The sequence below is a fragment of the Lissotriton helveticus genome, chromosome 2_1, assembly GCF_964261635.1.
Source record: "Lissotriton helveticus chromosome 2_1, aLisHel1.1, whole genome shotgun sequence".
NCBI lineage: Eukaryota > Metazoa > Chordata > Amphibia > Caudata > Salamandridae > Lissotriton > Lissotriton helveticus.
Genome location: NC_136059.1, coordinates 460,188,007 through 460,206,157, shown reverse-complemented (window position 1 = coordinate 460,206,157; position 18,151 = coordinate 460,188,007). Strand labels below are relative to the sequence as shown.

General features: G+C 46.7%; 1 protein-coding gene across 3 annotated transcripts in view; it reads left to right on the top strand.

Annotated features, from left to right (window-relative positions):
- The window catches only part of IL6ST (interleukin 6 cytokine family signal transducer), a 564,825-nt gene that overhangs the window by 349,681 nt on the left and 196,993 nt on the right, over positions 1-18,151 (top strand). The window lies entirely within an intron of this gene.

Below are 18,151 nucleotides of genomic sequence, written 5' to 3'. Positions count from 1 at the left end.
TTCAGGAAAATGGCACATTTCGTTTCTGAGCGTCCCCTGAAAGTTTGAGGGGTTTCGTCAAGCGGGGGCCGAGAAAAAAGGGGGGTCCCAAAACGTGTTTTTAACATTGAGTTTTCCATAGGGCGGTTGGACTCACTTTTAGCTCGAACGGCTGAATGGATTTCCACAAAACTTGGCAAAATTGTAGGGACTGGTAGCCCGATGTGCCTTTGCTATGTCTCAAGATATATGCTCCAGTGGTTTTTACGAAAATTAACTTTGAAAAATATATATTGGGCTACATTGGGCTATATATATGTTAGAGCCCAAATTTAGCCCAATGTAGCCCAAAGATGGCCACCAGAGACAAAAAAAAACAAATGTAGCCCAAATATCAGCCAGATGTAGCCCAACTATAGCCCAGTGACAGAATGTCCCAGAGTCTAAAGAACAACTAGAGCGCTAACAGTCTTACTTATGACAAACGTATGGCACACCTGAAGTCATCTTGATTGGAATTAAGTGTTAACACTTAAAACATTTAATTTGCAAAGGAACAAGATGAGGGGTTTCATTTTGCCATAGAAATGTTATATATATATATATATATATATATATATATATATATATATATATATATATATATATATATATATATATTACCTACTGGCGGTCGCCAGTAGGTATATATAGTTAGGGTTTTTTTGATTAGGGATTTCTGAAAATTCTATGTTGAATAACTTTGGCGTTGATGGACGGAATTGGCTGAAATTTTCAGGAAAATGGCACATTTCGTTTCTGAGCGTCCCCTGAAAGTTTGAGGGGTTTCGTCAAGCGGGGGCCGAGAAAAAAGGGGGGTCCCAAAACGTGTTTTTAACATTGAGTTTTCCATAGGGCGGTTGGACTCACTTTTAGCTCGAACGGCTGAATGGATTTCCACAAAACTTGGCAAAATTGTAGGGACTGGTAGCCCGATGTGCCTTTGCTATGTCTCAAGATATATGCTCCAGTGGTTTTTACGAAAATTAACTTTGAAAAATATATATTGGGCTACATTGGGCTATATATATGTTAGAGCCCAAATTTAGCCCAATGTAGCCCAAAGATGGCCACCAGAGACAAAAAAAAACAAATGTAGCCCAAATATCAGCCAGATGTAGCCCAACTATAGCCCAGTGACAGAATGTCCCAGAGTCTAAAGAACAACTAGAGCGCTAACAGTCTTACTTATGACAAACGTATGGCACACCTGAAGTCATCTTGATTGGAATTAAGTGTTAACACTTAAAACATTTAATTTGCAAAGGAACAAGATGAGGGGTTTCATTTTGCCATAGAAATGTTATATATATATATATATATATATATATATATATATATATATATATATATATATTACCTACTGGCGGTCGCCAGTAGGTATATATAGTTAGGGTTTTTTTGATTAGGGATTTCTGAAAATTCTATGTTGAATAACTTTGGCGTTGATGGACGGAATTGGCTGAAATTTTCAGGAAAATGGCACATTTTGTTTCTGAGCGTCCCCTGAAAGTTTGGGGGGGTTTCGTCAAGCGGAGGCCGAGAAAAAAGGGGGGTCCCAAAACGTGTTTTTAACATTGAGTTTTCCATAGGGCGGTTGGACTCACTTTTAGCTCGAACGGCTGAATGGATTTCTATGAAACTTGGCAAAATTGTAGAGACTGTTTGCCCGATGTGCCTTTGCTAGGTCTCAAGATATGTGCTCCAGTGGATTTTGAGAAATTAACGTTCAAAAAAATATATATATCTGTGACAGCGTCCCGGTTAGCGCCCCGGTTCGCGTACCAGACGCGTAACGGAACTTCGCGAGGAGAAGCGGATTGGCTCTCCGGTGACTCTCAACATTTTAAACAGTCCGGAGCGGCCGCCATCTTGTCTCTCGGTAGGATCGAGAGACAAGAGGTGGAAATAAACGAAGGGGGAAATGAATGAAAGGGGCAAGGTAGACACCTCCTGACCCCCTAGGATTGATGTGGGGGCTATTAAAGGGCCCCGCGGGGCAAAAAAATAAAATAAATTTTTTTTTGATTTTTCGCGGTGGAAGCGCTACCCGGTACGCGAACCGGGTAGCTCACCGGTAGCGTAACGGGAGTCCGCCATCTTGTGTTTCGGACGAATTTAGTCACAAGATGGAGGATAAACTATGTTGGGAATGGGTATAAGGGGGCACGGGAGACATATCCTGACCCCCTAGGTTTTCTGAGGGTGGCTGAGGAGGCCCATATATGTAAAAAAAAAACCTTTAAAAGAAGAATACATTTTACAGCTTTTGATATTTGCTATTAAAGATGTCATCAGTGATGTCATCAGTGATGTCACTGACCATGTCATGAATGATGTAATATGTGACATAATCAGCAGTGGATTGCGGGTGCGCGATATATAGTTAGTGCAACTAACTATATATGCGAATTTCAATGGTTTTGTGTGAGTAAAATAAGGTTTTGTAAATGCTAATTCCTAACTATATATGGTCTATAACCTATGGTTTTTTCAGTGAATATATATATATATATATATATATATATATATATATATATATATATATATATATATATATATATATATATATATATATATATATATATATATATATATATATATACACACACACACACACACAATTGGTGATGGTTGCATGATGGATGGCTGGATGGATGGCTGGATGGATGCATGATAGGTGGATGGATCGATGGGTGGATGGATGCATGGATCACCAAAATGGCAAAAATGTGGGTGGATGGATGACTGGGTGGGTGGCGACAATTGGTGATGGATGCATGATGGATGGGTGGGTGGGTGGATGGGTTGATGGATGACCGGGTGGGTGGGTGCAAAAGTGGATGGATGCATGATGGATGCACGATGGGTGGATGGATGCATAGATGACCAAAATTGTAAAAGTGTGGGTGGATGGATGACTGGGTGGGTGGGTGGGTGGGTTTTTGGTTGGTGACAATTGGTGATGGATGCATGCTGGATGGGTGGATAGATGCATGGATTACCAAAATTGCAAAAGTGTGGGTGGATGGATGGATGGATGGATTGCTAAAAGTGTGGATGGGTGCATGATGGGTGATTGGGTGGATAAATGGGTTGTTGGGTGGCAAAAAACGTGGATGGATGCATGATGGATGGATGGATGCATGATGGATGGGTGCATGGATGGGTGGGTGGATGGGTGGGTGAGTGGGTGTGTGGGTGGTGGGTGCATGATGGATGGGTGGGTGGATGGGTAGATGGATGCATGGATGACCAAAATTGCGGATGGATGGATGCATGATGGATGCTTACTTGGTGGATCGAGCGATGGGTGGATGGATGCCCAAAAATGCAAAAGTGTGGGTGGATGGAGGACTGGGTGGGTGGGTGGTGGCGGCAATTGGTGATGGATGCATGATGGATGGGTGAGTGGATGGATGCATGGATGACCAAAATTGTGGATGGATGGATGCATTTAACAAATACTAATAGTCTCTTTTTTGCAAGATGGTAAGGCCTTCTAGCAAGACAAGAAATGCTCAATTTGATCCTGGATAATTCACAAAAATTTTGTAACTGTATCTACCTACAAAGCTTAGCTTACAGTTTGGAAAGTGTGTGGATTGAAACTGCATAAAGTCTGTCAAACCTATGCCAATCACTCAAACTCCTTCCTGCATTCAAAATCCAAGCCATCTCCACTCGACCACTCATTATGAGTTTAACAGTTCTCTCGACGCCACACCTCTCAACCCTATGCAGCAGCTTGGCTGATGAGTCAAGTGGTGCTTTTGTCCATGCCAACACCCACATCAGTTGCGGGAGCTCTGTTTTTTTAAATCTGCGAAATTACATGTTTCCATTTCCGGTATATTTAATGCCTCGTGTTTAATGCACAGTTTTGACTTTGGCACTCACCCCTGCCAGGTCAGGTTTTCTATCCATGACCTCTCGCTGCTGCACACTCGGGAGTGTGAAACTGGCTGTCAGCAGGCAGCCTTGTCAGAGTTTGGTTTCAGAACTGCCGGAGTCGATAGCACAAAGCAGTATGCTGGTCCTAGCAGGTGACAAATCGAGGTTTTCGTAGTATGCACAGGCATGAGACCCTCCAGTGCATAGTACTCCCATCAAAGGCAGGTGATTTGACAAGCGCCAGAGATTTGGTAACACCGCTACCAGAATTCGATATAGCAGGGTGCGTTCATCTCTGGAGGAGGTACTGCAGCAGTATTAACAGTGTTAAAAATTAGAAAAGAGGAATAATCGCAGAAATGTGTACTTCTGCAAAAATTCCATTATGTTTACTCTTGCACGTTTTGCCAGTCTCTCCTGGGTAAATGTGTACGTGGGAAAACATTCAGATGTGCATTCTTTCTGCATTACTCAAAATACCAATTCATCCAGTACCTTCTTTATCTGCCGAATAAAGATTTTTGATTTCACAGTAATGAGATTGTTAACTTTTCCATTTCATTTACGTTCTGGAAAATGTGCACTATTACCACCATAAACACAGAGAAATGCTGTCATAGATTACTTAAGCTTGCTGGCCTACTTTCTGGTGCGTGTCTATCTTAAAACTGTCGGGGTCGGCGACCTGTAGTAATTAAATAGAAGAAATGTGTGCATAATTATGTATCGCGTTGTCATGGCGTGCGATTTAAGTGCTGGCGATCTTTCTTTGATTTCAACAGGTTTTATTGAGAATCATATATACAGTACAGATATACAATGCACAAATAGTGAAGGCAATACTGGTGACATCGTCATGCTTGCCAATAGGAATCAACGCATTGCCGTTCTAACAACGTGCGATGTAAAAGATGGCGAAGTGTTGGGCTTTGCTAAGTATTCACCGCGGGGTTAAAGCCCGCGATGTCATGGTGCACGATGCATGATCATACATCTGTATTCCACAGCTCAGCTGCAATGAAGGTTGGGGGTAGTGCCTCACCGTAGAAACTGTCATCGCAGCAGCATAAATAAATGCCAGCATTTGTTAATGAGCACAGCAACCTCCGGAGAGATGTCCTGGTGCTGGGGTACGTTTGGAAGATTAAGCAAGCTATTGCCCAGAGTCACATGGTGCTGGGCTAACCTGCTGCTGGGGCCAGGGACCGAACTGTGAACCCTGTGGTCCAGAGTCAGGTACCCTGGCCACCTCTTCCCTTACATACATAGCTTATCACCTACAAGAGTAGGAAAAGCTGCTCTACACCGGTCAGGATCTCAGAGAGAGGTCCTGTCATTTACGGGGAAAAACAGGGGCAGGCTACGAGGCTCAAACCCTAGGAGATGGAGGAGGCTGCACACATTGTGTGTTGCAAAAGTGATTGATGGCCTGTAGTGGACACTTGGATGCTAGAGGCTGAAACATTGGGTGCTGCAGAGTAAGAGATCCAGAGTGGCATGCACATGGATGGGAGAGACTGCACAAATTCTGTGCTGCACAGTGAGTGATGGAATGCAGTGGGCGCATGGACAAAGGATGCTTCAAATATTGTGTGTCGAAGAGTGTTTAATGGAAAGTGGTCTGCACATGGATAGAGGAGGATGCACATATTTTGTGCTTCCCAGTAAATGATGGGAGATAGTGTGTACATGGATAATGGGGCTGCACATATTTTGTATTGAGCAGTAAATGATGGAAGGCAGTGTTCACAAAGATGACGGAGTCACACTGTTTGGTACTCCGTGATGGAATGTAGTGTGTACATGGCGGAGGCTTCACACTGTGTGCTGCGCAGTGAGTGAAGGAATGTAGTGTGTGTGTAGATGAACAAGGCTGCTGACCTCCTTTACTGTAGACTGCGTGATGGAAAACAGTGGGCACACACATGGTGGAGATTGCATATACACATTCCTGCAGTTCCACAGATGAAATGATGGAATGTAGTGTGTGTGTAGATGAACAAGGCTGCTGACCTCCTTTACTGTAGACTGCGTGATGGAAAACAGTGGGCACACACATGGTGGAGATTGCACATATACATTCCTGCAGTTCCACAGATGAAATGCTCTGTGCACATCGAATCTTGAGGCTGCTCACATTGTGTGCTACACATTAATTGATAGGAAGCAGGAAGCACATGTATGGAGGGGGCTACATATATCATATGATGCACAGTGAGAGATGGAATGCTCTGGGTGCATGGATAAAGGAGGCACATTGTGTGCTACACAGTAATTTGGGGACAGATTTATGCATTTTGCATAATGCAGTGCAGCAACAAGGCAAACTGTATTGACTGTCAATGCAAGAGTCAGTGGCTAAAGTGGGTGTTTGAAATGTAAAAAAATAGGATTCCATTAATTGTGCATATATACGCTTTTCAAAGAAAATAGCCACCCAAAAATTAAAAGTGCAACATCAGTAGATTAATTTGTTTCTAAAAAAAGGAAAAAGGGTTATATAAATTTAAAAAGGCAATTGTATTCATGTATTATGTTTTCTAATTGGTATGCTTCTTTAAAATCACTATCTTCTTTGTTGCAAGATGTAATCCATTTGCTGAAGTGTGTTTAATATGCTAAGTGTGTTTAAGGCTGCAGTACCACCTCCGGTCTACGGGGGCAGAGCGAGCAAAAAAATAAACACACTTTCTGAAACACAGGTCCCCACAAGGCAATTTTTTTTAAATTTGTAAAAATTGGCACAGATGTTTATAAACTCATTTAAAATCATTTAGAAGACTTTACCTTGTGGGGACTTGGGTTCAGGTCCCCACAGTGCAATCAAGTCCCCACAGCGTGAGTGTGTTATCACACCCAAGTCCCCACAAGGATAGTAACACAAACCCACACACACACGCAGGCACACACACACACACACAGAGGCAGGCAGGCAGGCACACAGGCAGGCACACAGGCAGGCAGGCACGCAGGCAGGCAGGCAGGCAGACAGACACACCTCCCCCCCCCCCCCCCCCCCCCCCCCCCCCCCACCCCCTGCATTCTATGTACTCACGGGTCATTGCTGGCCCTGCTCCAAGGTTCGCAGACACCGAAACTCCACTCTCCCGTACTTCTCTTACGTCACTGATTGCCGCCGGACTGACCAAGCACCGTTTCACTCCACCCTCGAGACCCTACACCCTATTGGTTAACTGGACACCACGTGATTCGTGCTTGTTCTACTTAGTAGCCCCTGCACAAAAGGCGTAGGGGCTGCAGTTTCTCATGCAGGCTTGTTTTAATTTACAAGAGCAGCCACTTCTTGTTTTCATTTTCGGTGCGCTCTCAGTTAAATAAAACCTTTTTCATTCAGTGCGCCATGTGTGCTTTTAATTTGACATTGACGGCCGGCTACGCACACAGCATTCGCTGGACGCTGTCCTTTCCTACTGTATTTTGGGTGCTTTAGGTCCATCGAAGTCATCATGAGTCTCTATGATTGGCGAAGTAGGAGTTGAAAAAGTACGGCGCGTTTTGTCTCCGCGATGGGAGCAAGTTGAGAGAACTAGAGCCTGGAAGATTATGCCGGTGCATAGCGAGTGTAGATCCGTAGCCAGTGAGCTTAAATCGGGACAGAGCAAGATAATTAATTCAGCATAAGTAAAAACATTGCTCGTCTGCGATCGCTCTCCGATGACATGATTTTTTCATGTCTCTGAATTCCCCCTTTCCTTTTGACTTCACCGTCTCTGTTATAGCTACCTTCCTTTGCTTAACCCCACGTTCTCATTTCTCTCCCACTAATTGCTATCCTCTCTCTTTCGATCTCTCGTTGCAATCTTTTCACTCCTGCGTTGACATCCTCCGGTATCCTTCTGTGGGTGCCTCCTTCCATTTGTAGCTTTCGATCTCATTTGCCTTTTTATTCATTTATGTATTTTAATGTAGTGCAGACCTTATCCAAATGCGTTAGCGTGCTTTACAATAAAAATGTATCATTACATGATTTGTAAATTTACGAAGTCCTGATGTGATGTTCGATTACAAAGCACTCTAACACCTTTGGGTAAAGTCGGCGCTATATAAAAAAGCATAAATCTAAAATATTGTTGCAAATGCACAAAATTACATTACACCTTTCTTGGTAGTGAAATGCATAGCAATCAATAAAGGGTGAACGCTTCAGGGTACTAACGCTGATGTTTCCTTCACGTTATTTCTGCATTGTGTGTGTGTTTGGAAGGCGGGGGCTCATCTGGAGTTTTATCACAATTTCTGTCATTTCTCTGGTCTGCGCTTATCGGTCATTGACCGTTGTCACCAGAAGCTCCTTTAGCTGCACCTCCCTCAAACAAGCTGGTAATGGCTGGGATTCTCCCTCCCCCAGCCCCGGAGAATAATGGACGCTCACGCACATCTCTGCCCTTCCTCCCAGGCTAAAGGTGTAAAAATGCAGAAGCTCCGATGTTATACTATTGCATTAAGCGTTGTGGGATTTATTCTGAAGAAATACAGCCTTTTTATTAGGACACTTTATACAGCAATTGTAAAATGGGATCTTTATAATATTGGGGAATACTAAGGTTTGGGTCGCATCGATTCATGTCTAAACCGTCCGCATGCGAACAATTTTGCTGTTTTTACAAGCTGGACTGACAAAACGCAAAAGCAAGTAAAAGCCAGAAATGTTTTGGTTTCTCATGCCTAACATGGGGATACTTGGGATGTTTGCACATGATCAACTTTTGATAATCTGTTGTCGATAGCACTATCACATTGAATGACACATAGACAGGAATCATTATATATAAGCACAGACTAAATTACACATGCATACACACATAACAAAACTTTGCTGTTCTGCCAACAACATACTCCTATTCTTCCAATCTATGGTGAACAGCCATTGCGTGACATGGTACTCACAACCAATCAAGTAAGCAAAAACATATATTTTTTATGATGAAGAAAACGTGATGGTCCTGGATTGTCTGCGGGACCTCATGTCAGTAGATTGGCTAGAAAAGTTCCTGCCCGTCATTCACTTGCTCTAGGAACTTGGAGATAGTACAGTGGTGTGCGATTGGTCAGGAAACAACATTTTATTATCTTCGGGTTCTCAACCTCTGCACTTGCTACAACCTAAAACAAAAAGCATTTGCAATGCAATAAGTCTCGCATTTGCAAGAGTTCGAGCTATTGGTATTGTAAATGACAATGCCTTTTATTTATGTGCTTTGAAAACTTGCGTAAGCATGCACTTTGGACTTATAGTCTTCGCTTATGAGAAGCAAGGCTTGACAGTAAGTGTGTATTTACGCATCTGCCTGCAGGTTTTCAAAATACATCAATAAAAGGTATTGTCGGGGGAGGAGCTTCGCGCGTATCCAAGATGGACGCGTGAGCAGAGGGCTCCCGAGACCCTTTCCGCCTCCCGCATCTATCCTGTAAATAATCCTGATTTGGACGACGGGTACTTATCATTGATGCCCTGCTGATACACACATTCTTCTCGAAAATCGAATTGGCCGCCGGGAACCGGACTTACTGCACTTTGAACTTTGTGGCCTACATCGAAGGCCATCCGGGGGCTTGAGTCCCCGAGGTACCCAGGTGGCAATTGAACAACAACGGCTGGTGTGACACGTCCGCTGCCCCTGTGGTACTTTCGGTTTCGCTTTTGGTCATTGTGAACGGCGACCTGCTGCCGATCGGCGCGCCGGCTCTGATACTACTGCCAACCCTCAGCCAGCGTTGGATGCTTGCCCTCTCGCCTTTACAAGCTTGCCACGACGGTAATCATTCTGACCAGATCCCAAAGGTTCCGTCTGAGCTCGTCGCCCATCATGGCGGGCAGGGCGGTTGTCGAGAAGCGCACCACCAGAGGCCCATCCCAAGGAGGGGTTGCCCAATCCCAGACTATTGATCGCTTTACTCGTCCCAAGGGCACCCCAGGTGGATCGAGTGGGGCCCTCGAGGAAACTGGTGATGGTGCTCCTGAAGTTGAGGAGCCAACTTTGAAAGACGTTATGGGCGCCATTGCGAGTGTTCGGACTACCATGGGCCAGCAGTATGAAACCTTGGCAGCTAAAATAGACACGGTGGCGATTGAAGTCAACCTCATCAGGGCGGACTTGGGGAAAACCAATGAACGGGTCAAGTCCCTTGATATCAAGACTGCGAGTCTGACCACGGATGTCTCGGATCTCCAGACCACAGTCCGCAATCTCCGGACGACCAGTGACCTGTTTGCGCGTCGGCTGGAAGATTTCGAGAGCCGGGCCAGACGCAACAACGTCCGCATCGTGGGTGTTCCGGAGAACTCCGCTGACTTATCCACAGACGTCCTGGTGGAAGACCTCGTCTTGAACCACTTGGCACCAAAGGGCCTTAGTAAACTTCTCGCTGTGGAGCGGGCTCATCGAGTCCCTGGTGAGAAGCCTAAGCTGGGAGCCACTCCGAGGCCCATGATAGGCAGGATTTTTAATTTCCGGGACAGGGACGCCATCCTGCAAGCCTCACGTACAAATGGACCCACCAGATTTGAGAATGTGTCGATCAGTTTTTACCCGGACTTTACTCAGGCGGTGCAGAAACAACTAATGGGCTTTACGGGAGTGAAAAGGCGACTCAGGGATATGGGACTGAAATACGCTATGCTTTTCCCGGCCTGCCTGAGGATTGAACATGAAGAACGTGCGCTTTTTTTCGACCGCCCGGAGGTGGCCAGTGACTGGTTAGACACTTTGTCGGCGCGCCATGACAGCCCGGAGAGCTCGAGGGGCGCCGAGGGCGGCTTGGAAGAACAGGAGTAGTGAGTCTACGTCGGCGAGCCTGACTTCACGACAGTGGCTCTGAGACTGTTATGTTCTTACAGTGTGGATACCCGGGGGTGGGGGGGATTGGGACTCTTCCTCCTCTGGGGACTTTTTCTCTCTTCTTGTAGGTTAGTTTAATGGGGCGACAGGCACACTGCAAGTTGGGGTGGCTCTTTGGTCTACCGCAGGGGTGCAAGGTGGGGGGTTTGTGATTTGAGGGTTCATTGGGGGTGGTGGGGGGGACTTTTCTTTCTTGTTTGTATCGAGGCTGCGCTTTGTTCCATATTGGCTGCTATGTGCCTGTTTCATGGCGGGGGGGGGGGCAGAATGTTTACTTCTGGGATGGGGAGTAAGGGGCTGAGGGTGCTGAGCTGGAACGTCAACGGTCTTGGTGATAGGATAAAACGGGGGATAGTACTGCAATATTTGAAGCGATACTCCCCAGATGTAGTTTTGCTCCAGGAGACACACTTGGTAGGTAATACGTGCCAGGCACTGAACAGACGGGGTTACCGATTGGTGGCCCATTCCGGCTTTACCACTGGGTCGAGGGGGGCGGGCATCCTGGTTAGGAACTCCCTCCCCCTGGAGTTAGATGGCACGGTGTTGGATGACAGAGGCCGCTACGCAGTTATTACGGGAAGGTGGGAGGGGTAATCGATCTCCATATTGTCTGTGTATGTTCCGCCTGGTCTACAGTCTACCACATTCACTGATTTGGGTAGGGTGGTTCTGGGGCTTCCTGACGGCTTGTTGGTAGTGGGTGGCGATTTTAATTCCGTGGTTAATGGGGAGAAAGATCGTAGCCCCCCCAGGCTCCTTCCCGCATCGCAGTTATGGCTGGGGAAATTTTTAGACATGTTTGGTCTGGCGGATTGTTGGAGACAACTGCACCCTGGACAGCTCCAGTACACCTTTTACTCGGGAGCTCATGGGAGTCTCTCGAGACTCGATTATATCCTCGTACCGGCGGTGCAGATGGTCTCTGTACGGGAAATCAAGCATTTAGCTAGGGGGGTCTCCGACCACTCCCCGCTCTGGCTTACCATTGATGCACAGCTGGGGGCCGGGGGTCGGATTGCCCCGATCAATCCATGGCATTTTCATAACCCCAAAATTAGATCGGAGGTGGTCAAGTGTATGGACTTCTACTTTGCTGAGAATGAGGGGTCGGTGTCCTCCCCGGTCTCCTTGTGGGAGGCTTATAAAACTGTGATTCGTGGTCAGACTCTGTCCTTGATCGCTAGCGAGAGGAGGCGCAAAAATGAGGAGGTGGTGGGCTTGGAAACTGAAATTACTGGGTTGGAGGAACAGCTGGAGTCTGGGGCTACACCTGAGCAACTGCACTTTTTGGCTCTTAAACAGTCTGAATATAGGGCTTTGGTGACTGACGCGGCCAAGGCAATGAATCGTGTGCAACAGGGGCGTTTGTATGATGTGGGTGATAAAGCGGGAACGTTGATTGCTTGGCTAGACAAACGAGATAGATTGAATTGGGTAGTGCCTGTGGTTGAGAAAGTGGACGGAACGCGAGTGGTGGACTCGGTTGAGATAGTCGAGGTGTTTGCCCAGCACTTTCGGAACGTCTACGCGCCGGTCTCGGACAGACCGGAGGAGGACTCGCACTTGTTGCTTCGTGTTCTCGCGTTGCCTAGCCTCTCAGAATCGGACAAGGTGCTTATGGAGGCAGACTTTTCCACTGATGAGGTTGCGCTCGCCATCCGCTCCCTTCGCTCGGGGAAGGCCTCTGGTCCGAACGGTATACCAGTCGAACTGTACAAGCTACGCCCTGACAAAATGGCGCCGTATCTTTGTCGGATGTTCTCGGCATCGCGAGACCTTGGGTCCCTTCCCCGGGATCAAAGACTGGCGTCCATTGCGGTCATCCATAAAGATGGCAAGCCCCGCGAACACTGTTAATCGTATCGGCCGATATCGCTCTTGAATGCGGAACCCAAGATCCTGGCGAAGCTTTTGGCAAACCGGTTGATCACGGTGATTAGTGATTTGATACACCCGGACCAGTCCGGTTTTATTCCCCATCGGAATACCGCGCTCAATCTTCGCCGTCTTCACAGTGTCCTGGCGAGGACGGGGTCTCTCAATGAGCCGGCCATCCTGATTTCCCTTGATGCCTCGATGGCCTTCGACACGGTTGAGTGGCCATATCTGTGGGCTGCTCTTGCTAAATTTGGTTGTGGCCCGAAGTTCATTGAGTGGGTCAGGCTTCTGTATGAGCAGCCGCTGGCTCAGGTGGTGGTCAACGGCAGGGCCTCGGAACCCTTTGTTCTTGGACGCGGCACGAGGCAGGGGTGCCCTTTGTCGCCGCTTCTATTTGCGCTTGCCCTTGAACCCCTTGCTGCGTGGCTCCGCTGGGAGCCCTCACTCAAGGGTATTCGATGGTCCCCGGACTTCGAGGATCGCATATCACTATATGCCGACGACATATTACTGTACCTGACCTTCCCCCCGTAAGTCACTAGGAGTCCTCTTCGACGTTTTGAGTTCCTTCGGAAGAAACTCCGGTTTAGTTATCAACTGGGCCAAGTCTTGTATTTTCCCACTCACTGGAGACTCACCCTCTCTGCCCCGTGCTTGCCCGATACCTGTTTCTAGAGGTGGCTTTAAATACTTGGGGATCTATGTTTCATTAGACCCTGTGATACGCTATGAGCGGAATTTATTACCCCCGCTTGCCCGGCTTCGGTCGGACGTTGCGGCGTGGTGTAGTTTGCCTTTGTCCCCCTTGGGAAGAGCGGCCCTGTTCAAGATGATGTCTCTTCCCCGTTTTCTGTATGCTGTCCAAAACACACTCGATCTGGTGCCGGCCAGTTATTTTCGTGAAATTGAGGGCCTCCAGAGGAGACTGGTGTGGGGCTGGCGGCCCCGCATTGCGTTGGCAAAGTTGACTTTGCCCTGGTACGACGGTGGTATAGCATTGCCTGATATTAAAAGATACTACTGGGCATCTCAGTTGATCGCTGTTAACCATGCCATGTACGGTCCAGTTCCGAATCCCGCATTTGAGATGGATAGGTGGCAACTGCCCGGGTGCGATTATAACAGAGCGCTCTATTCTAGAGCCGCCAGGAAGAACCTGACGGGTCCCACTGGAGTGGCGGCGCGAGTGTGGGGTAGTGCGACTACGGGGTGGACGGATAGGCTGACTAGAGCGACCCCCCTATATGCCGCAGAGAGGTTGGGTGAACTATGGACGTCGAAGGGTTTCGATAGATGGGACCTTATTGGCATTAGTAAAGTGGGCGACCTCTGGGCCAAAAATAGAGTTCAGACCTTTGATGAATTGAAACAGGAATATAACTTGAATGATAAGGAATATTTCCGCTATCTCCAGGTTCGTCACGCACTTGAATCGGTTTTCCCAGCCGCATCTACGATCCCGGAGTATTCTCCCCTGGAGGACAGGGTGCTGGACGGATACGTTCCTGACAGCACTATCTCTCTTATCTATAAAAAACTCATCAATGATCGTTCGGACCTTCTTGTTCAGCTTCGAGGTGCTTGGACTGGCGATGGGCTGGAGCTGGACGATGAAGACTGGCAGGCTGCGATTCCGGCGCGTCTCCGACTGGTACAGCTGAAGATTCTGCACCGAGTCTATGTCACGGGTCCACGATTGATGCATATGGGTTATTCTGCGGACGGGCTGTGTAGGCGTGGCTGTGGTATGCTTGCTACCTTCCTCCACATCATATGGGAATGTCCGGAGGTAGTGATTTTTTGGACTCGAGTGCATGCGGTGACGGGCGTTGAGTTATTGCCTGAGGCCAGACGCTGTTTGTTGAACATCTGGGAGCCGAATGACTGCACTGTTGCTCAGACTCAATGGGTCACGCTGGGCAACATGGTTGCGAAAAGGGACATCGCTCAATTGTGGGGATCTCAGAGGGCACCATCAGTTCTCACTTGGGAAGAAAACATGGACTGGTGCATGTTTAGAGAAAAAATTGTATATGTCTCCCGTGGTAGGCCCAAGAAATGGGGTAGGGTAGGGGGTCAATGGAATTCGTACCGAGGAGAGATATGCGCTCCCCCTCTTACTGAAGCTCCCGACACTCCTCGATCTCCTTGACTGTACGTTTCGGTTTCCCAATTTCCCGCAATGCACGATATGTTTTTTGCTCTCTGTCCCCCCCTTCTCCCAAGATCTCTCCTTCTTCCTAACACTGCTCATTGTTCGCCTTCTCCCCATGCCGTATGGAACAGTCATTACATTGCAAGGTACCGCCTCGACTCTTTCTATGGTTACGTTTTTGTTGTTTATTTTGTATAAAATGTGAAAACCTTTTAAATATCCTTTATTGCCAGGAACTTTGGATAATATCATGCTTTATCGCTGCCGGACCTTCGGTTGTCGGCTGATGAGCTGTGTCTTATTGCGTTACTGCTATTGCATATGACTGGCCGGCCCTGGTGGTTGTAGGCCTGTAACTGTATTCCTTTTCTTACTAATAAAGGTTTTAAAAAAATAAATAAATAAATAAATAAAAGGTATTGTCATCTACAATGCCAATAGCTCAAACTCTCACAAATGCGAGACCTATTGCATTGCAAATGCTTGTTGAGTTGTGAGGACATGACTGCTGCACCAATCGGGTCGTTGCACATGTACAGGGCAAAATTGGCCACCCTTGTATGCCAGAGTAGGGCCATCATGAAGTAAGCCTTGTGCATCACTGCGCCAATCAAGTGACCGACCAAGAACTTGTGCGGAGCCACAACCCCTATATGCCAGAAGGGGTTGTTGTGAGAAGATTGTTGTGCTGTGAGAGCCGTAGCTCTTGTGCTGTGTTGAGCTATAACCCTGTATGCCAGGAGTGGCCACCGCCCAGGACTTCAGTGTGCCGATCAGCCCAGAGCCCATGTACAGTGAGGCTATGGTGACCCTGTAAGCCAGGGGGGGAGCACCAAGACCAGCAAGATATGTGACCTGGTTGAAGTCCTCTCCAGAGAAGTTAACTTGCTTTGGGGACACTTGTATACCTCCCTCCCCACCATAGGACAGACCAGAGACTTCCCTGCGCAGAGGTGCCCCAAAGAATGTCTGGTTGCTGCGATAGCACTACCTCATGTGAAGAACTCTACGACTGCTGAGTGCAGCTCGCTTGGGCCGTATCAGCAAACTCACCTGAATCAGTTGCTGCATCTCCAGTTCCCACGGAAGGGGTTTGCTCAGGGACTCTGGTTGCTCAAATCCTGCAGGTGTGTGTAAGACTGATTTCGGGCCAGTCAGCCCCAGCCCCAGGAGATCTTGCTTGCTAGATAGCACTGAAACACTGTTGACTTTAACACAAAGTAAGAGTGAACGCTTAATCTTCAGACTTCTAGTGGGACTTAACCTGAATGTTGCCTGTAGTGAATGGGGAATAACCACCATTGCTAGTAGCAAGGAGTAAGTGAGAGTCAGGGAAACACTAGAGGACTGACTTCTGGGGGACTGTGTAGTTGTTTGTGAACGTCATATTTCCTTTTGTGTTAGTAGTGGTAAAATATAATACTGCTTTCATCACAAAAGTAAGTATTTGGCTGACATTTATTGCTACTGATGTACACATGTTGAAAGTTGAGCCCATATTCACCCCCTGTATTCAACTTCCCTGCCCTGAAGGAGCTTTTAACTACTTGGACCACGCTAAAGTTGCTCATGATCTGTAGTAGGTCAGACCCTGGGACATCTGGAGTAAAACGCCTCAACCCCCACGGGTGGACCCATTAATCCTGGCTTCCCCCATGTCCCTCTGAATATGGTTCTGACAGTGTATAAGTTAAATGTGTTCTCCACTTTCCAATTTATTGCTCCTGCTTTGATAAGACTTCAAGTGAATTAGTGTACCTTGACTATGCCATGTGTACATTTTCATTTTATTGGGAGGGTGCTTCGGTAACCCAAAGGAGCCTAGGTTATGAAGTAGCAGATCTTTGCCCTACCATTTTAATGGAAATCCTTTTACAAAAAAGCCTTTCATTGCTAAATAGTGCAATGAACTATGATGGAGAACTTTGCAGGAGAGTGGACCGAATGATTTGGCTAAACCGTACTACCATTGATGGGAAACGGCCACTACAACGCGGCCGTTTCCACGCACACCATAACCGGATGAATGACGGTACGACGCGTACCGTCACAACGCGTTCCCTTACAACGCGTCCCTTACAACGCAAGTCGTTACAACGACTTGCGTTGGGGGAGCGGATTTAGAATAGTATAATTTACTATTCTAACACCAGTCACCGTGGACACTAGGGAAGGTGTTGGAATAGTAAATTTACTATTCTTAATCCTGTAGCGCCCTCCAGCGCAAGTCGTGGTTACGACTTGCGTTGTAACGGACGCGTTCTAAAAGCCACGCGGAGTAAAATCCGCGTGGTAAAGGATGTTTCCCACCATAACCACGCATGCATTACAACGCATGCGTGGTTACAACGAGAAGCCTTTACCACGCATACCTTTACTACGAAAAACGTAATAAAGGCATGTGTGCTAAAATAAAAAGAAAAGGCGCGGGGCTTGGTGGGGTTCCCCCCCGCACCCCCCAAAAAAAAACAGCGTGGGTTAAAGAAGAAAAAAATGCACATGCTTCAGAAAGAAAAAGATGTGAAGGCAATCGGCGTCATAAGAGGAAACGGAAAAACACTTCTGCTTCCTCTTAATGACGTACAACATCACGGAAAAACAAGGAGAGGAGAGGTAAGGAGGAATGAGCGGGTGGTGTAGCAGAGAGTTAAATTTAAAAAGTACTTTATTAGGGTGAACATCCTTTAACATACAAATACCATTTACATGCATACTTTTACAACGAAAATCGTTGTAAAAGTATGCGTGTAAAAGGTATTTCCGTGGAAAAGGATATGCGTGGTGATTGCATTTGCATTGTGACGCATGCTTGGTAAAGGCATGATTTACAACGGAATACGTTGTAAAATCATACAACCAACATTGATAGTAGTCTTCTTAGGAAAGGTGTGGAGACTTTGTGGTTTTTTTTTTTTTTGCTGTGTGATTCTGTTGATGTAGGCATAAGGATCCGTCAGATAGCAGGACAGCATACCATAATATTCTATCATCCCTATGTGGACTCCAACCCACACCAATTATCAGTGCATCTGGGTGCATCCTGCATGCAAGAGGCTCCAGCGCAAGCGTTAAGAAACAACAAAAAACATAGAAAAAGTACAGCGCATTGTATTTTAGACTTCTCCTCAGACAATTTAACTGTGATGGCATTGTCTGCATATTTTAATTGGATTTGGGAGAAGTAGAGTATGGAGCTGCAGTTATCCATCCTGTCTTCAAGCAGTAAAGGTTGGCCGGGTATTTTGCCATCATATTACAATGTGAAATTATTCAGTAAAACTTAAATCCAGGCAGGTGATAAGATAGCTGAATGGATAAATGAGCCAGCACTTGAAAGTCATAT